The sequence below is a fragment of the Melozone crissalis genome, unplaced genomic scaffold (assembly GCF_028551555.1).
Source record: "Melozone crissalis strain CALT ecotype California unplaced genomic scaffold, PUWL_Pcris_2 ptg000081l_1, whole genome shotgun sequence".
Classification (NCBI taxonomy): domain Eukaryota; kingdom Metazoa; phylum Chordata; class Aves; order Passeriformes; family Passerellidae; genus Melozone; species Melozone crissalis.
In genome coordinates, this window is record NW_026535858.1 from 16,988,854 (window position 1) to 17,009,460 (window position 20,607).

A 20,607-nucleotide genomic window follows, 5' to 3' on the forward strand; every position below is an offset into this window, starting at 1 on the left:
AAGTTATGTGCTTTGCAAGAGCTTGTTATGGCTTCATCTGTTAGGCATTTGGTATGCATTCACTTTATTTAATTCTTCAGGAAAAAAAGGAATTCTCTCTGGTAAGATGCAAAGGAATGAAGCTGCATCTAACGACGAGTTAGCAAATAGGATCAAGCATTTATGAAAGAAGTCAAAATTTAAAGCTGTATTCACATATGGGCATAACTCACTAGGGCTTGTCTTTTGCCACCTTGCTCCAAGCTTTCCTAGCAACATGACCTCCCTCAGTCATCATTGCCTGCTGCGTGGGGGTGGTGCTGCCAGCTGGGCTGGGTTCCTGCTCTCACTGGGGTGATAGCACAGCTTTAATGAAGAAATAGAGAAATAGCCTTGGTCTGTGGTACTAGCAGTGGTTGGGACTGGCAAGTAATGCATTAAAATGAAGAATTTTGTGTCAGGACACAGCCTATTTTGGTAAGTAATAGCTTTTCCAAAGCAGACCCCTATCTTCCTCCCCTCTTACAGGTACTGTACTCACCAGACTATGAAGGGAACCCTTCAGCTCCTGTTTGGGAAGCAGCATCTGCTGGAAGGATTGCAAGGTTATGTTTTCTGGTAACCCTCACCTCATGAGTGTCAGGCACTGGCTGACTTCAGCATCTGTTTGTTTCAAAGGAATTTGAGAGCAGAGTTCATTATTCTGTTATCAGCAGATAACCTGCCTTTATTTATATATTGAGATATTTATTATAAATATATAAATCTGATACTTATGAACAGTTCTGTGCATCTAGAAAAAGCTCTACCTGGGGGATCTGTTTCTTGTTTTTCTCACAAGGCAGAGGCTCACAGTTGACATACATTGTTAAACCCAGGTGAAATCACTAATGCTTTAAGAAAAGGGAAAAGTTAGGGAAGTGATTGTCCTTCTTTAGGGAAATTATTGTCCCCCTGTACTCAACAGTGGTGAAACTGTACCACCTCATATCTGGTGTCCAGTTTGGGGCCTTTTACTTCCAGAAAGACATTGAGGTGCTGGAGCATGTCCAGAGAAAGGCAACAGAGAGAATCTGGGGAAGAGTCTGGAGCACAAGTCTGATGAGGAGCAGCTGAGGGAGCTGGGGGGGCTCAGCCTGGAGAAAAGAGGCTCAGGTGAGATCTTTTCACTTTCTGCAACTCTCTGGTGGGATGGTGGAGCCAAGTGGAGATTGACCTCTTCTCCTAGGTAAACAGCCACGGGACTAGAGGAAATGGCCTCAAGGAACTGCAGTAAGGAAGGTTCAGGTTGAATATCAGGAAGAGTTTCTTCATTGAAACTCTTGTCAAGCATTGGATCAGACTGCCCAGGGAGGTAGTGGAGTCACCATCCCTGGAAGTGTTGAAGCAATGACTTGAATTAGTGTCATGGTCTTGTTGACACGGTGATCAGACAAAGATTGAACTTGATGACCTTGGAGGTATTTTCCAATCTTCGTGATGCTATGATTCTTTGAGAAGACTGAAGTTATTTCTGAACATTTAGGACAAGAGTTTAATTGCAGATTATTTTTGCTGAAATCTTTCCTTTGGGAACATAAAACTACAAGAAGTTTCAATCTGATAATTAAATAGGAGAGAGCAGCCAAGGATTCCCAGATCATGACATAGTAATTTCTCCTGCTTTTAATCCCACTGTGATCGGTGGGACTCCCAGTGCGATGCTGAAGGAGGAGTGCATCTGTGTGGAGCTGTGTCTAACCAAGCCTTACAACACCTGAAACATCTGATTCCTCCTCTAGCAATCACTGTCTGTGCCATCAAGGTGGGGATATGTGTCTGAGGACTCTTAACCCTTAAGTGTGTATGTGCTACACACTGGCAGGTTTCTGCCCCACCACAGCTGCTAAATAGGGAATTGGCTCTTTCCATGGTCAAGTGGAAAGTGGGGAGGAAACCTTTGGCCAGTAGGAAGACATGGAGAGACTAATTGTGGTTTTGTCCAGTTTTTTCCTCCCTACATATTTCCACAAGTTGAACACTGTTGACTAGACACCAAGACACCAAACAGTTAAGGCAGAGATTTTTGGAGCATGGGTAACTGATACTGGCCTTGCAAGGCTGTTGCATACAAGACTCTGTGTTTAAGTGCCTGAATATGGATGTTGGTGCCTTGCTTCAGGCGCTTGGTTTGCAAATGCTGGTGTTGGGTATTTGCCAGGAATAGAATTGGAATCCTTTGACTTTGTGGTTTAACTCCTAGGCAGCATTTCTTCTTCTCAGTACACTGTATCCTGTGCTTATTCATATGGAGAACAAGCATGATACTTCCAGAGGGAAAATGATTTTTAGTGATGAATGAGAATATATGGAATTTGAGATTCTTGCATTGGACCTTTTTGATTGCTGTTGAAGAAGGAATGTTTTATTTTCTCAATTCATCCCTTTCTTGGTTAGTGCCCTTTGGAAGAGAGCTCCCTAGCATAGCTCCTTTTGCTGAGTTAATGGATGACTTTAGGGCTTCCGAGCCAGAGAGTGCAACTGCCCAGCCTGGTTTAGGACGTCCTTGTGCCGAAGAGAAGAGCAGTTTCTGCTCTCCAGGGGAAGGCTACGATCTTGCCATCCCAAAACTCAGCATGTCAGCTAGTCTTCTCTGTCTCTGAAGTGGCAAGGAACAGATAGAAAAAACTATATGGCAGGAAAGGGGAGGAGTCCTCATGTCTCTGCCTCTCTTCTGATCTCCTGGATTTTAGCATGATTTGGTGAAGAAGAAAGGAAATAAATTGGACTTCTGGAAAATGACTCTTGTCCCTGGGATAGGCAGCATCTTACCTGGCAGAGATGGTCCTGGAAGTTATCTGTGAGAGCTCTGTGAATCTAGAGCATATTCTGAGCAGACTTATCTTGAGAGAATTTTGCTCGAATATATGCCTGGAAAATATGCCTGAGCTGAGGATCTTCTACAGAATTAGAAGTCCACCAAAAGGAAAAACTGGCCAAAAGGGAAAGGGAGGGCAGCAACAGGCTTGATACAGACAATCCTTCCCCAATGCTATAAGTCCTTGCTTCAGAGCATATGGTTATGAGAACCTCTCCATTAAATGGTTATTGCTTTTTTTTCCTATACAGACAAATTGGTTTTCCCTCCTCACTTCATTCTGGGAGACAGCCAAACTGTTTTAACTGAAACTTTCCCAAATAACTCAGCCCAAGACAGAGACATTGGCTAGGAAAATATAGTACCAAGCACAGAGAGTTTGGCAATGTCTTTAGTAAATGAAAGCTGAATTTCTTAATGGAAAGTGTCAGGCACCCTTAACCATAAGTAGTATTAAAATGCAGCCTATCATTATGCAAATGAAGAGGGGGCATCTTTGCCAACTGGACCCAAACATTGTATTCACTTTTAAGAATCTGGAGCAGTTGCATGGTATATAACAAGGTGGTTGTAAAATGACATTTTGAATGTGACATGAGCTGCCACTTACAACAGTGAATAAAGTCTTTGCTGGAAGATGGTAGGTCAAATTCAGCCACAGCAGGTCCTGGAGATCTTGGACTGTGTGGATCTTGAGAAAGTTTGGCAAGAATTTTTCTGCTGGTAGTAGAAACCAATGAACTTCTGACTGTCATAGTTTTTGTAAGCAAGGTAGGAGTTACAACTGATGTGTTGTGAAAGGCAAGTTTGATAAATGGAGATCAAAAGGGTTAATCACTGCTGCTGGGATTGGGATTTTGCGCTGTGTGCAATGAGCAGGCTAGGAAATATTTTTTCTGTCTCTCCTATAAATATAATTTGATCTCTGGGGTGTTTCCTTCTCTTCTAAAGGAATGGACACAAGTAATTCTAATGCAGATAGTGAACTGAGAATGGTCGTTCATATGTCTCACTCATAAGCTCAAAATTAGGGAGCTAAGAAAAGCAGCAGCTGTGTTCTTACATCCTCCATACATTCTTGGGCTGTGGAATGGCAACTATCACATCCATCTAGACATTTTATCTTAACTAGGTTTTGGTGATTCCCTTGTTCTGTTCTGCTCTCTTCCTTTGGCACACTTGGATGCATTAAATGTGGAAAAACTAATGCTATTTAGGTTTGTTCTATGCTCTTGGGATCATCTTGCTTAGGGTTTACAGAGCTGCTCAGAATAGATGCTCTGTAAACCCTCTGGGCCGTGTGTCACATGGCAGTCGGCCATACACCGTGACACAGATGGTTCCTGCCAGTCTTTTTTTCTACAGAAGAAAGATGCCAGCATTAACTAATCCATAAAGCTCCCTCATGCTGGGCATCCACCCAGTTAGAGCAGTTTAAACCTCCATGGTGTTTTAAACACTCTTGTTGATGTTGTTGCCTTGGTGCTCCATTTCCTCCCGGTGCTAACTCCAAGCCTTTATTGGAGCGCGGGCAGACGGCGCAGCACCAGGCGATCAGCGGAGATCACAGGGCCAGTTTTATGTCTGGAGTACAGTTTTTGCTCTGGGTAACAACCTGCCTCAGTGGAAGGGCTTCTCTCAGATCTGCTACTCTGGTTGTTTTTTTAGGATGCGATCCTTGCTAGTGAAACAAGGAGTATCTTTCTTAGCCGTTTTCCGTCTGGGATATGGTGGTGCAGGCTATGCAGTGGTTTTTTCAGAGTAAGTAAAGCTAGGAAATGGTCTTATGGTTTCTATCTGGAAAAAAAGCCAGCCAAAAGCCTTTGGGAATTAGTGTCTTATGGGGATTGATCCCTGGACACAAGGCATTAGTACTCTGAGCTTGCTGATGTTGGGGAACAACCAGAGCACTAACCAAGTCAATCACTTGGATTTCTAGAGGGGCAAGATAGAAATTACTGAGCAATTATAAGAGGTGGCAGATGACAAATAGAAATGCCTTTCTCTTAATTTTTCAGCAGATGATCTCATTTTACACCAGATCCTCAGCTGCTGTAGATCAGACTACTCCCTTGAAGCCTGTGCTGATTTGCACCTGCTACAGAGCTGGCAGTGGCATGCTTGATTTAAGAAAGAAAATAATTGTGGTTGTAGTGTAAAATCAGCTTAGTTTTGGATTAGAGGAGCTTTCAGCATTTCAGTCACTCTGGAGGTTGCATGCACCACATGTTTGTGAAGTTGCAGGCACACACGCAAATTTCTTTCCTGTCTTTCAGGTGAATCTGTATGTTCATCTGCTTCAGTGGCTGCTTTGGAAAATTCTCAGACTTCTCCCTAAGTGATTTGCTGCATTATTTATTTTGAAAGCAGAGGTTTTAAAAATAATTCTTACCAGACCCATTTGGCCCCATAGCCTGTCCTTGAGTTTAAGCCATTCAAGTCTAATTCTGTGAAATCAGGTAGGAATATGAATATTGTGAGACATTGGATACTGTTGTCTAGTTATGCTGCAGTTTGAAATCTTCCAAAAGATAAGATTTTTTCTCCAGATTAGCTCCTCAAAAATTGGTTTATTATCTGGTGCAGGGAATGTAATATGGGCCCCTGTATTCTGTGATCCCAAGGCAATATTTTGTCTTTTCTCTCCTCTCTCTTTGCCTGTTATAACCCACCATTATTTTTTTTTCTATATGCAGCTGAGGAGTCAGAGATGCTGCTGTTAAGACCACATCAGTTGTTCCTGGGGTGCAGGCATGTGCATAGACAGAATACATTCAGCACATCATGCTGAGGGTTATTTAAAACATCCCTGTAATGCAGCTGATTTACATTGGCCCAGGGGAAGAGGTGAACTGGAATCATGAGGAAGCTCTTAAACTTAACCATGTCTTGTTCAAGTCAGGGAAAAATATCCATCCCATCAGATAGGAGAGTGGTGGTTCAACTCCTCCAGCTTTTTAAGAAGGCACTGAAAAACAATGCACTGAATATTTACATGGAATCCCCTTAAGGACATCAGTCATGCTGCAGATTAAACTAAAAGTCTCTCCCCAGTTTAATGTTATGCCTTCAGGCAGTCTAAACCCAATAGATTTAGTTACTCTGCTCCAGATCCTAGATTACTAGCACAGGCAGTTTTTATTCTCGCCCTCTTTTTCCAGAAGCACAGAACCTTTTGCTTGTAAATGACTGGCCTTAGTGGGTTTTCTATGCCACTTCCACTTACATTTTGGAGCCTGGCCCTATCCTAGATTTGTGGTTAGTGTTTTTTACATTAACCTCTAGCAGCCACGCTTTTCTTGCTTCTATCTCCATGTGGTGCATTAGGCAAGTTATTGAACTAATTTTCTCCCCTTCATTGTGGCACACATCATAGGAGCTATGTTTCCATCCATCACCTTTTATCCAGAAGTTTGCATTGCCTTTAGGACTTGAACTCCAACTACCACCACCAGAAAACCCAAACAACCAAGCAACAAAACCCCAACAAAAAAAGCCCCTAAAACCCCAAACCACACCCCCCCAAGAAAGCAAAACCAAACCAAAACAAAACAATCAAACAAAAACCCCCAAACTCCCCAAAAGCTGGCCAAAGAGCAGAGAGGAAAGCAACTATTTGAATGTTATTATTTTGACTTCTAAAACCAAGTTTGCTCTCCTTACTCTTTCTGTTCTGCCACCACTGAGTCTACTTACTGTCTGCAGCAGAGACTCATTTTGCTCAATCTGCTTGCTTGTTTGTTCACTGCGTGGCTTGAATGTGGGAAGCATGGCCACAGCATTTGAAAATACATATTAACTTGTGGAAGAAGAGAGGAGTCCTTTGAAGGAGGAAGCTGCAGAGGTTGTGAGGTTTTCCCAGTAAAGACATCACTTGGCTGGTTTACTTTGCAGCCATAGATATGTCTCCATTAATGTAATTGAAGGAATACAGACAACAGATATTTAGGACACCTTCTGCAGGATGAAATTTCCAGTTCTCAGTTTTCACCAGTTGCTTACAAATAAGCCAGAATTGAACAGTAACTCTGTCACCAATGTCAAAATTCCCCCCACTAGAAGGAGAGGGTTTTCATTGGGAGCCTGTTGGCAGGTGTTTCACAGAGAGCAAAGGATTATCTCCTTTAAGTGACAATTTATAAATCCAGCTTTACTCATTAGATGTAAAGTTCAGTATTCTGCCAGCAACTTTCACATTTGTGAGCTGAATGTCCCATCTTGTGGCAACTCCTGCATTCTACAGTGTTCAACTTGCCCATGTATCTTTAAGGCAATCCCAATAAGTGAGGCAAGTATGAACCCTCCGTTTCTCTCACTGTTTATCCTTGATGCTTTTAAGATACTCTATATTTGCAAATCTGATGCATTATTTTGTAGTTTCTGTGCACGTTGCTATGTCCACAATTCTTAGATAAGACACAACAATCTTAGATCAGGCTTACCCAGTTAATTACTTACCTTCAGTCATTAATAATGACAGATGAACATTGCTCATACCCTGTCTTCCAAGATGCTTCCAAATGAGCAGCCCCATGTCAGCGTTATGGCTCTGCCACATATACTGTCATTCTTTCCCCTTGCTGTCTGGTTAAACTATGAAACTTGAACCTCATCAGGCAAGCACAGAATTTGCTGGGGGACTTGAAACACCTCGTTAGCTATACAAGGGCTTTCAAGGCTCTTAACAGATTTCTCCATTAAACTCATAAATTTCTCCATAAATTCCATTTTATATTTGAATCCTAGTCAGTACCACCAACTGTGGCATCATCAAGGAATAAATTAAGGCTCTCCTTGCCAGGGCTTCCTATTAAAGCTCAGATGAACTGGTTTGCAGTAGGATAGGTGCTCATATGCACATCTCCGTGCAGTATGTTCAGAACCTCTCTCTTGCATTCTGGCCATATTTCAAGGGGGCTTGTTGCATTCTGTTGGTCCAGCTGTCTCCACACATTTGAAGGGCCCTGTCCTCCCATCATTTTCCTGTACAATGCTATAGTGTGGCTGATTATAGTGCTGTCCACAGCATGTATGCATTAACCTCAAAATGGTTAAATTGCATTTGGTTTCTGTTAAAATAAAAACAGCAGCAGCAGAGCTGTGCGTGATGAGTCTTCCTGAAGGAGCACCCAGTGACGACCCAAAACCAGAGCATGAGAGCAGCCAGTGGGAGTCTGTCCAGTGCAGAGACCAGAGGAAAGGCTTCAGGGGTGAAAAAGCTGTCCATGTGATTTGTGCCAGAGGATCCTGGGCTGCTGCCTCCATGAAGGTTGTGATCACAGAACTATGAGGACACGTAATCATGCATAAAAGATGAACAGAGCAGAATTGCCCTGTTCTGCAGGCCATTTACCTGGATGATGGGTCCTTCTCTGCATGAGCTGTGTGTTGGATAGAAGGACAAATTCAACCTCTCTTTTACCTCTCAATTGTTTATAAATTGCACAGAAACATCCTAGTATGTTTAACAAGAAGGAAACAGAAGTACAAGGATAATGAGAGTGATGTCCCCCTCACGGGTATCAGCCCACACAGCTTGTGGGCTGCTTAGGGGAAAAATAAGATATCTTTTAAGATTTATATCAGGACATCTGTACTCAGCCCCCTCATCCTTTCCAGTCTGCATTTTTGGTTCCACACTAACATTTTAATCTTCAAATTCTCCTGTGGTAAGGCATTCTCCAGTTCAGCTAAGCCTTGTCACAGCACTGCAGCTCCAGATACACCTGACAGCTTTAGTCACCTACATCTCTGGCTTTTTGGGAGGGCTGTGCTTCTGGAACACCTACATTTCCCAGGTGTGACCAAGGGAAATGGCCCAAGTTATAAGGACCCAGCCTTGAGAAAAAGATAAGGTCTTTAATTTGAAACTAGAAGTGCTGAAGACGCTCAGCTAAGGGTCTCAAAACTAAAAATCTGTGACAAGAAGTCTTGATAACTAAAGAGGGATAATTCAGTGGTCCTGAATTGAGAGTAATACAAACATGATGCTACATCAGAAATGAGCTGTGTAAATTCCTTGTGGGGATGGGGGTGTCCCTCACCAAATCTGCTTGTATGATCTGTAGGATTTATTCTGTGTGACACAAAAAGACATGGGCAGTATTTTTAGGAGGCAAAGAAAAATTTCAAGGGTTGGAGCCTGCACTTAAACTCAGCCTGCAGGAACAGTTTATACAACCAAAGCTGTGACTATGCCATTAAGGTGGCCCCTCATGAGTTCATCCAGTACTAATTATAAAGCCACATTATTATACTCTGTGGAAATATCAGATACAGAATAGAAACTCAAGACCAGTCCTAGAGGTTTCAGTCTTCACAGTTAGGTATTTCCTTGCTCTGGAATTCTTAAGAGAATGAGTCAGATAAACAGAAAGGACCTGGCTCTGAATTAAACTCTGCAGCTCTCAAAATTATGGTGCTTTCATTTCTCTCTTCCTTTGTAATTACTGTAAGAGTTTGGGTTGGTTTTTTTTTTTTGCCTTGGGAAAGATTTAAATATACCAAAGAAGCACCATTTTCAAATTCCAATAGGTGATTTCAAGACCTCATTAGCAGCAGCCAGGATGTGGAGAGCACATGCTTCATGCGCGGGGTGCGGATCGCTGCTCAGCGCAAATCTGCAGAGCTTCTGTGAGCTTGGGAGCGCTGCAGATTTGCACCAGCTGGACAGGCAGACTTGCCTTTCCACCAGCACATATGCTAACCCTGGCAGAGAATTGAAGCCCAGATTGTGAACTGCTTCCTCACAAGGAGGAACAGCTACTCGTAAGCAGCTAAATTGACTTCACTGGGCCTCTTAAGTGAAGAGCTCCTTACTGGGGAGAGTGCAGGGTTCACAATGCAGCCCTTAATTTTTATCCCATAAATAGCTGCTGGGTTTGCTCAGTGCTGTGAATGATCATCGTTTTGCAATGGATGAGAGTGGATGATGAGATCTGAGACTAAAGGAATCGATACCTGCTAACACAAAAAAGAGAAAGAAAAATTCCTTTTACCTCAATTCCATTACCTCCCTCTAAAGAGATGTTCCTTCAGCTACACAGCAGCAAAAGCAGATATGTGGTTCTGTTTCACCAAGCCATCAAACATTATAAAAGTCATTTATATAAACATTTGAAGCTGGTGACATTTGATTCCAGGGCTGTGTGGGCAGCCTCCTTTACAGCAGTTTTCTAAACAGGCAATCCAGTTTTCCAGGTAATTAAAAATGTTTGCATAGGCTAGTAGATTTATCTTTTGAAACCATTTTAGCACTAGTGCTCTCCAGAGTGGTATCAGTTGACACAGTGCATAATCTAGAAGAGACTAATTGCTGCATGATTTCTAATTTTTCTGCAGTCATGTAAATGAGCTGGAGCCTGCACAGGTGGAACCTATTAGAGTGAATGATTTTGCTCTCATGTTGTTATCTTCATTTGCTGTTGTCTTATCAACTCAGAGTAGGGAATCTGCTGTCATGAAAAGCAGGCGAGGGAACAATGTCTGACTGAAAAGTCTTGTTTCATTATTTTTTAATTCATACAGTACTACCTGCCTAATGCAGTTTTCTGATTACCATGAGAGGCAGCCAGTAATGCAGTTTTATTCAAATAAGGAAAGCAGTGCTTTAATTTAAGTTAAGAAATCATCCACATTTCTTACCAGGCAACAAGGATTGTGATTCAATAATACATGAATTTAATAATGCATAATGGTAGACTTTGCAGGTACTAAATAGCAAGATCAGAATGAATTAATATGCTATGTTGTTCTACGGGAGTCCATCTCCTTTGCGCATGTGCTCTTCCTCTGTCCCTGTTTTGCTTTTCCTTGAGCTGTTTCCCTAAGAGATAGCATAAACAAATTGAGTTTTAGTTCCTGAAACCCTTATTACAGATCTCCTAAAACCCTTTAAGGCTGTGAGGAAAAGACTAATAAGATACTGTGTGCAGCTGTCCCATGCAGAAACCCAGATCTGCAGCAAGAAAGTCAAGTAATGCAGTTTTTCATGAAAGCAGTCCTCAGGAGACCTGAGCCATTGGGCACTGCTGTGGCTCCTCTAAGGTGATAATCCCAAGATTTAAGTGCTCTTCTAGTTATGGGTTTGGTGCTTGTTCTAAGCCTAAATAAACTCATAGCTTTGTGCCATGGTTATCTGTTAATATGAGAAGGTGTTCTCTTTCCTTAGGCTTCTACCCCCATGGGTTTCAGATAGCAATCACACTTCTACTGTGTGATGACAGTATGTAGCTCTACTCGAGTTAATTTAAATTGATCTGCCTTGGGTATTAATAATATTACATGCAGGTTTCATGAGCCTTTTAAAGTCTCTAGATAATGGGGAGATGCAAGATGAGAGGAGAATCTGTATTTACATCTTCTAACTCGTGTGGCTCAGTTAGGACTGTAATCCCTCAGGGCTTCTCCCTCCATTCTTTAGCATCTGAAGCTGGCAGGACTTTCTCCCTCTCACAGTAAGGACAGTCCTTGTTCTCCACCTCCATTCATCAGGTGTGACCTCCAACAAGCAGTCTGCTCGCACAGACCTCCTGAGCATCTACTCTTTTCCGCTCCTTGAAAAATGGGCACAAGATCCTAGCAAAAATGCAAAGTGGGGCTACGCCTTCTCACTCTAATTCTCCTATTTTGTGGTCCTTGACTTCATGTGTCTTCCTCTTCGAGCCATTGCCCCCAGTTCCTCACCATCTCAATGCCTCTGTCTCACCCAGGTTGCCTCTTGGAAGGGTTTGGGATTGCATTTTTGCATTTTGCATTTTTTGACAGCCTTCACTTCAGTGGGTCCTTCATTCCAGCCGGCTGGCTTTGCTGGTAGCTGTCTTTGTTTTAGGTCAGAGGGATGTTGTCACCACAGAGTCGGATATTGTCACCACACGAGCACCCAGACCTCGCTTATCTGGAGGGCTGGCAGTTCAAGAAAAGAGTTTTCCATAAGAGTACATAAGCAAGTGTGGAGCAAGGAGAAAAAACAACAAAGAAAAAGAACTGTGGTCCCCATTCTGCTCTCATCAAAAGGGTATGTTGATCTCAGTTAGTTTCCATTCTGCAGCCCTCAAAAATGTTTCGTCGGTGCAATCTATTGGTTTAAATAGACTTATTCCTGATTCACGCTGTCCTCATATGTTTATAATAAAAATTCTTACCAGTGTCATTAATACCCTGCAGATTATTCAAACTGAAATAATTTTTCAGAACAAATTCAACTTTCATCATTTATGCTTTTCATACAATCCTTGCACTTCACTCATCGCAAGCAATAGAAACTTACTGATCAGTTTCACTTTTATTTACAATCCAATTAATTCCCTAGCATAATGACATACTGTTTAGGTTCATGACATTGAAATGAATTGGTCGGATTTTTTTTTTAAAAGCAACCTAGTTCCATTACTATTTTTGTCTTTTTTTTTTTTTTAGGCTGATTGTCTCCTTTTATTGGCAGTTTAGGAAATAAAACATTTGTATTCCTTAATAGCATTCCTCCTAATTCTAAAATGCCTCTGGGAAAGCTCTGATTAACTGTACTACATTCAAATGTAGAATTATCTAATTACTGTTCCCGTACCAAGAACTTCCAGAGGACAGGATTATGCTGTTTCTGGCTTCTTTGTGTTTGAAGAGTGCTTCTGTGTAGCATCTGCGTGTTCATGCTACATAGAGACGTGTAGGGCAAGGTGCACACATACAACAAATACATGGGTGAAGAACTACAAAAGGTGACATTTTGTTGCTTTTTTATCTAGGCTCTTCTGCTTAGTATTAGTTTTCTTTTCAGCAACAAATTTTGTTCATCCTCTGTGGACAGAAGCTTGCTTGAAGTTGTAAAATAGATTTCCTCTCACATTGTCCCGTTCAATAAACCTCTTGTTCCATTGTGGAATCTGTGCAAGCCTTCTCTGGGGACAAAGCTAGAATGTGGAATTCATTACATATTGCCCAGTGCTCCATGTGAAGCACTCCTCCAGATTCCTTTGACACAAAAACGTGCTTTATACCGTTGGAGGGGCTTTTGAAAATTTTGAAGTAAATCCAGCTCAGAGCTGGTATATCAATGGCAAATCCTCTTAGCTCTGGTTACAGGAGATCAGGATGTTATTTCAGCATTCATATTTGGGAGCTGTTCCATTAACACCTACAACAGTAGATGCGGATATATATTTGGCTGCTGTTTAGCAGGATCTGTTTGATGACTTATCCTGACGACAGGGTTTCAAATTCTGTTCTTACTTGCAGCTATGTATCTCCACGGAGGTTGCTAGTTTAATATTTCCAGCATACCATCATCTCTCTGCCAAGGCAGGGACACTTAGCTCAAAGGAGACACTCACTGTCTTAAATCACTGGTGCCATATCCTGTTAACATCCTCATATCCCTAAAATGTCCTTATTCAGAGGTGCAGTCTTTAGATGTGGATTTATTGCAGGGATTAGTCCTGCTCATTAGCACCAATCCATGCAGTGCCTTGTGGCCCTTTTCCTTCCCCAGGTAGCTCATGGTCAGGCCAAGTAGTCCTTTTCCTAGGGCACTGTTCACAGGGAAAGATGCGAGTAGGGTTTCAGATCCACCATTTCTTCCTGTTCTGTACAAAGGGTTTGCAGGGTGTCCCTCTAAGAGAAGAGCTGCCCAGCTCCTCTTGGGCTCAGGGATGTGGGTAGTGGTGACTTGGAAACCACCAAGGAAATGAGTGGTGCAAATGACACGGACACAGACACAGCTCACGAGAGGAGGGAGCCAGAGCAATGGTTTTCCCTGGGAAACCCTGTTTAGAGGATTGTTGAAGCTGAATTATGTCAGTGCTGAAAATGTTTCATATTTCCTCCCTGTGTGTACAGAATATGGGACAACTTTCCAGGCATTTTAGTTTTAGCTCAGCAGTGAGTTTAAACAGATTAATATTTATCAACTTGTCATTCTTTCCCACTGCCACTGTCCTCCAGCAGCTCATCTAAAAGGCTTGAAGGGCATGGAAATTTCAGCTGATTTCAAAGCTGGCTATGTGGTGGAGTGCGAGTTCTGCCAGACCTTTGGGTCTTCACTGAGCTTTTCAAAGGTCAGGGTTCTGGGTGGCAGCAGAGACGAGAAACACTTCTGTGTGTCCAAGCCTCTTGTGGTATGCAGTGATGGAAAGAGTTTTTACTAGGGGGATATTTGGCAAAGCAACAATATTACAGAGCAGAAGAGGTGGCAGGGAATAATGCTGCTTGTGTGATTAGTCATTTATATACTTTAACCATCTTAAATATGGGCATATCTTTTTAAACACCCAAAATAATATGTAGTTCAATTGAAGCTGCTATTTTCCTGGTTTTCTTGAGAAAGGAATTCCTGTGTTTTATATCAGAGCTTCCCTAATGAACTGACCTTCTGTCCTCATTGTCAGCTCATCCTTCTTCTCTAACCATGACTCTTCTGATACTTGATGTTTTGCATTTGCTTTCATTTTTCCCTTGATCTTGCAATTCCTGAAGGCATGCGTTCAAAGGCAATCCTCAGTTTTCCCTTAAATACCCAGGCCTTCTGTCTATGGAAAAGACCATGAAGATGTGGCCATTAGAGAGTATCATATCCATGAAGGCATAAAAAATGAATTTTAAAGTAGAATATTTTCAGTATATCACTCATTCTCAGCTTATCCTATGACTTCTGGGTGACTGTCCTATGATTCTGAGATGCAAGAGGCTGCAAGCTTGTTTCTTGTGTGTGTGCATTAGGGAATGGACAGTGAAACCTAAAGTACTGATTATTTTGAATGGGCTTAAGCACAAATGGTTTGAAGTTTTCTAGTTCTGTATTCTAAAGGAGCTTAATCAGTGTCATTAAAATGCAAAGGGTTGTTTCACTGAGCTTTGAAAGTGGGAGCTGTCATGAATTGTGTTTGTTACTGTCGGGCATTTGAGGTCCACACAAACCTCCTTCACTGCATGAACTGGAGCCATAGGTGTCTCTTGCCTTCAGAGATATTCCAGTGGAAACAGGAAAGGGAGCATAGTCAGAGTGGGTGGAAGATGCCCTCAAGGAGCTGTGTGAGGCCCTTTCAATTCCCCATTGTGGGGGAACGTGCTGGATTTCTTGAAAAAGAGGTCAGTTTGTCTACAAAGGAAAAGACAGCAGGGGAGAGGGCAGAAGAGATGAAGGCATAAGGTGGAGGTGAAGATAGGCTGCGGTCAAACAACTCTGGAGGGGTAAGGAGTATTCAGAGGATGCTTCTTGTGCCCAGAAGCCTCTCTCTTGGCAGTGTCTACAGTTGGTGTCTGAGGTTTCTTCCCTGGAATTATCCTTCTGGAGGAGAGGGGCCCCATCTGGAGCTTGTGGGGCTTGGAAAGCAGCGGCTGTCTCTGGGACTCCTCCGAAGCTGTGGGGACAATTAGGCTGTTTGTCTGGCTTTTGGTATTCACTTTCCTAATGTATATTTCCTCTGCTCCTGGTAATTCTTCTCCTTTCCTTCGTTAGTGTCTCGGCAGTGAAATGACTTGATCATGAGCTCAGGTACTCCATGGATACTCCAGGAGTGTTCTGGAACAACTTTAAGGATAAAGCAGTCTGGAAGAAGGATGAAGCAGAACATTATAAAATCAGTGTTAGCAATCTTTTTAAAAGACAAAATTGTAGAAGGTTTGAGTGACAAGATTCCTTCTTACAGCACAAGTCTCCATTTTATAATTTGATCTCCAGATGGCTGTAATTATTCTCAATCTGGAAAAAGTATATTAATGAAGAATTTGGGTTTTTAAATTTCATGTGATATGAACTTTCTTATAATTGAAACAATCCTTTTTTTTTCATTTTGTTCAACAATAAATTCACTAGGGAATTGTAGACCCTTCCTACCAGAGAGGATAGATGTCATAATCTCAGCTTGTTAGCTGCTTCATTTGGAAATGCAGGGCAATTTTTTTTCTTTAAATATCCAGGTAGAAAAGAGAAAGACTCGCTGAAGTTGGTCAGAGCACAAACTCCATGCTGGGAGAATCAGACAGTCTTCCATGAGAAGAAGACTCTTTTGTACTGTGTAGAAATAGTTGCAGGAAAGTGAAAGCCATGAATACTGGTGTACTGAGGCACATGCTGGACAAGCAGAGACTCTCCTCTCCTGGCATCAAGGCAGAGGAAGCCACAGGAAGGAGGCTGGCCTGTTTTGGTAGGAGGGGACAAAAAAAGAACAAGGGTGATTACCTGAAATCTAGAATTCCTTTTCCCTTCTAATAAAATAGACTATCTCTTACTTCCCTTTCTTATTCTTTCATGTGGCTGGTACTTGCTTGATTTTGGTGCCTCCTAGCTCTGTCTTGGGAGATGAGAAGATGAGGGAATAAGAACTGCCCAGCTCTCTCTTGTTCTTCCTTCAGCATCTGCTCTAACAAGCTATCCAGTGGGTTCTTATTTTCAATCTGGCAGGTCACAAAGCTTCTCTGTGGCAAGGCAGGCCCAGTGTCCTCTTCTAGCTGCTGCAATTCTGCATTTTCTGTCAAATTTGTCTGGGCTTGCATGCACCGTGCTCTTCAGCCAGCACCCTCAATGCAAGATGAACTTTGTTTAGTGAGGAAATTCTGTGTCATAGCACATCACCCTTGTATCTAGGAGAAACAAAACTTTGTGTTTTTTGTTACATTTTGTCATTTCAGGTGGAAAGAAAGAAAATCATGCCAAGCACATGTTCTTTCCATAAGTGATAATGATGGTGGATTTTAACATCTCATTTAAAAACTTCTCTCTCAAGACACCTCCTTTCTGATTAGACTGAATGTCAGAACACCACATTTACTGTTTGTTAGGGCAGTACTACCCCCAGACAGCTTCAGGAGTTGTGCTTATGGGACTCGGAGGTAAAGGTGCTTTCTGGCTTTTGTGAAAAGGAATCCAGCCAGTCCTGTAGGTCAGCCAGTCATCGGGAGCAGAATGACTGGGCAGGTCCAGGAGATAAAAAATTAGTTCCACAACACGGAAACACATGGCTGCTCTTGCAATGGCAATGGATCTGCCTGGAAATGTAACAACTCGTAAGACATGTAACTGAAATTGTATTGTTCAAGAGTGGAACAAATTAATTAGGCTAAATGGAGACTTTGGCTGTCATGACTCCAGTGAGAGAATTCACAGGCTTCCTTTTTCCAACAGCTTTTCTGCTTCTGCCTGTGTGGACTGGAATTTTCTGTGCCTTTTTTACTCTCTGCCTCTTCATTCAAGCCTCTGTCCTGCAGCCCCCAGAGCTAGGGATTTGCTCTTCCCTGGATAAAGGACCAGCACCCAGTGGTGAGGAGGAGCTGAAGTCAAGGACGGGCCTTTCCAACCTCTGTGATTACTCACAGAGTCACAGTTTCACCTCCCCATTGAACTTAATCCCTCCTTTGAGGTCTTTTCAAGCTATTCCTGCCGTGCTACTCCCTACTCCATTCCTGCAGTGAGAGGGATGCCACGAACAACCTGCAAATAACATGGCTCTGGAGGAGGGAGAGACCCTCTTAGTTGCTTTCAGGAGCCGAGCTGAGTTTCACTGCTGTGCTGACTGTGATTCTGATGATTTCCTCATGTTAAATTGCCAGGTGTTTGGAGGAATTTTGGCTGTGCTGCTTTTTCATTTTTTAAATTATTGTTTTAAGTTTCTGACTCTTTTGCAAACAGGAATGTATCAAGGGAAGATGAAGGATGGATGTGAAGAAGTAACACCATTGAGATTAAAGGGACCAAGTTTTACCAGCAATCACAGCAAATATCTGACTTGCTTAAGTGAAGCCAATTACTGTATTATTGCCTCCTTTTGCACTATGCACAGTAGGGATGTCACTGGATAATGGTTTGCATGTAGAGTTAATCACTTTGATGCATTTCTGACTGATCCCAGCAAATTATGTTTTGGTTCCACTATATTAAACACAAGAGCAGGGGATTATCATTAATAAATCTAAGGCACAGCATGCATAAATCTTGAATAAATCAAATATCAATTACATAGGCAGTATCTGCTGACATCTGCTTTCATCAAATAATATATTTGAAATAGATTTTATTCCACTTTGTTGGAGTCAAAGGAATGTTAGATTGGTGTGCAAAGACCCTTACTCTAAAGAGTTGGGTTATGTAGGAGTGCTATTGCTTGCTGAGCAACATAAAACAGTTCTTTTTTTTTTATTGCCTTTCATTTTTAGACATAAATAGCACATTTTTAGACATAAATAGCACTGGTTTCATAGAGTAGTTCATACAGTCAGTAAAGGAAGACTTGTACCTTTTGGGAGAAGCCCTTCTGCATGTTCCCTTTTCAAGTATTTTATGAGGGCTGGTTCTGATGAGGCTGCCGTGTACTTGCAACCTTTTCATGTCACAGCTGGCTGGGTGGGCTGAATCTGGCCTGGGATTTCCCTGTGGGTTGCGACAGGTGTAAAGAAAGTTAGTTAATGCCTGATTTCAAGGGAATTACAGAAGGGGAGGATTAGATGTGGGCAGAGCTCAGTAGCTGTGGGTGTTGGAAGGCCTGTGGGCAGGGTGAGTATTTCTCTCTGAACGCATCATCTCCCTGCCAGGGGCAGGTGGGTGTTTCTCTGGCTTGTGGGAACACGCAAAGCAGGAGTTTAGGGCGATGGTGAGTCCTCTTCAGCTCTCCTTCCTCTTCCTGGTTGCAGAAGTGACTCCCTCCATTGTGAGCCCTCCGTGCCTCCCTGCCCTGACTCTGAGTCTGCACCGTTCCTGTTCCTGCACTGCCCCAGGGCAAGGAAGGGCTCCTCCTGGCTCCCTGCCATGGCTGGGCCACTCCTCCAACAGGGCACGGAGCAAGTAAGCAATATGATGTTGGCATATCTGTGCAGTGTCTTCAAACATTTTGCCTTCCCTTTACTCTCCTTTTCTCCTCAACTACCTCTTCACCTCATTTCCAGATTAATGGAGAAAGATGTGGTCACCAGTGACAGGACCTGAGGGAATGGCATAAAGTTGGGTCTGGAGGCTTACGTTGGATATTAGGAAAGGGTTTTTCACCAGAAGGCGGCTGGGCACTGGAACAGGATCCCCAGGAAGATGTCACAGCACCAAGCCTGACAGAGCTCAAGGAGTGTTTGGACAGTGCTCTCAGGCACAGGGTGTCACTCGTGGGGTGCCCTGTGCAGGACCAGGAGCTGGGCTTGATGATCCCCATGGGTCCCTTCCAACTCAGCATTTTCTGTGATTCTGTCACTATTTGCGCCCCATAAAGTGAGAGCATGACTCCACTCTCTTGGAGAGAAAAACCAAACAAGACGAAACAAGTGTGCTCTGAGCACTTCCTTTTCCAGCTCTTCTCAGCCTGCTGAAGTCCCATGTTGGCCTCAATTCCATGGAGGCACTTTAGATATAGGAAATGCTGCTTGACAAGGCCAGTGGATCTACAAGTTCATTTCATGGGCTTTCTGGATAGAAAAAAATTCATCTGAAGACCCTGGGGACATACCAGAATCTTCTCCAGGGTTTTCTGTAATACAATTAAACTTACACACAGATGTTTTCAAATATGTGCATACACCATATTGAGTACATGTAGGTGGATTTAGTTTTCTAATGTTGGTTCACCATTTGTACAGTGTGCCTCTTTGTGAACAAGATTATTTCTTTTCTGTCTGGACATCTGTTGAGTGTGTTAATTCTCAGAAAATGTGCAGATATCAAAACTATATTATGTGATCACCAAGCCAGAAGGAAAGTTATTACTTTCTCAGATTTTCTCAGTTTTTTTTTTTTTTAAAGATCTGTCAGCCTCTAAATTAGTAATTTCAACAACTATAAAATTCTTTTATCTTATGCATTCACAGAAGTGAAAAAGTTGCTATCCTATAGATTTGTATATTTAAATACAGCCTGCTTTCTCTTCTCTTGTGCATAATCCTGAAAGGCACTGGGAGCCTTGTCCAATTTGCAGCCAGTGCAAATCTTTACCCTGATTCCTGTGGCAACACCAGCAGGTCTGTGGACAGCACAGCACTCAGAGTGTGGAAAGTTAAGTGTATGTGTGAAGAATTTATAGGAGTACTGTCCCTTGGGAAATGTTTTGAAAATATCTGACACTTGATATAATCTACTGCATTCCAAATGCAAAAAAAAAAAAACAACCAAGAAAGCCTCTTTAGAAGTGTTTTTCTGAGCCCCAGGGATGTCCTCTGGCAGAGATGGTCCAGCTGTATCCAGAGAAGGAGGGACTCCACTGAAACTAGGAAAAATAAATACAATAAAATAAAAAGCAACATACCTGCTGCTTTTGTTTTTTGTGGTGGGAATATTTAAGATGTTAGGCAAGCACATTTCAGGCTGGTGTTCAAGTCTGATTTCTTTCTTAAAAGATAATAAATGATAATTTAAAGCTTTAAATTCTCTTCCCATCTGCCTGGTATGATTCCTGTTGCCTTCTGTGGACATTATACCTGAGCAGCAGGAAACAGGTTCTTGTTCCCCCTTTCAATTTAACAAGTCCTATTACTGCTGTCAAGTACAATGATCTGAACCTGGGAGTGAGTATGGCTTGGCAGTGGTGCAACCTTGTCTTATCCATGCCCTATTGCAGAAGGAGCTGTAGTTTGCTTGAAAATAGGCAGTGTTCAGCTTTTCCCTCTTTGACTTCTTGTTTGTTTGTTTTGGTTTGATTTGATTTTTTTTGTTTTATTTTGTTTGTGTTTTTGGGGTTGTTTTTTGTTTGTTTGTTTGGGGGTTTTTTACAGCTTTTAAGAAAATTTAGAGTAAGAAATGGTTTGTAAGGCAGAGATCTTCTGTCTGAGGAAGGGATCCAGGATGTTGAAAGAGATGTTGCTCTAAC

General features: G+C 42.3%; 1 long non-coding RNA gene across 1 annotated transcript in view; it reads left to right on the top strand.

Annotated features, from left to right (window-relative positions):
• Nucleotides 1-386: 386 nt before the first annotated feature.
• The window catches only part of LOC128946613 (uncharacterized), a 130,902-nt gene continuing 110,681 nt past the window's right edge, over nucleotides 387-20,607 (top strand). The window contains exon 1 of the long non-coding RNA XR_008483976.1: nucleotides 387-456. This is a non-coding gene — a long non-coding RNA (uncharacterized LOC128946613). The remainder of the gene's footprint in view (nucleotides 457-20,607) is intronic.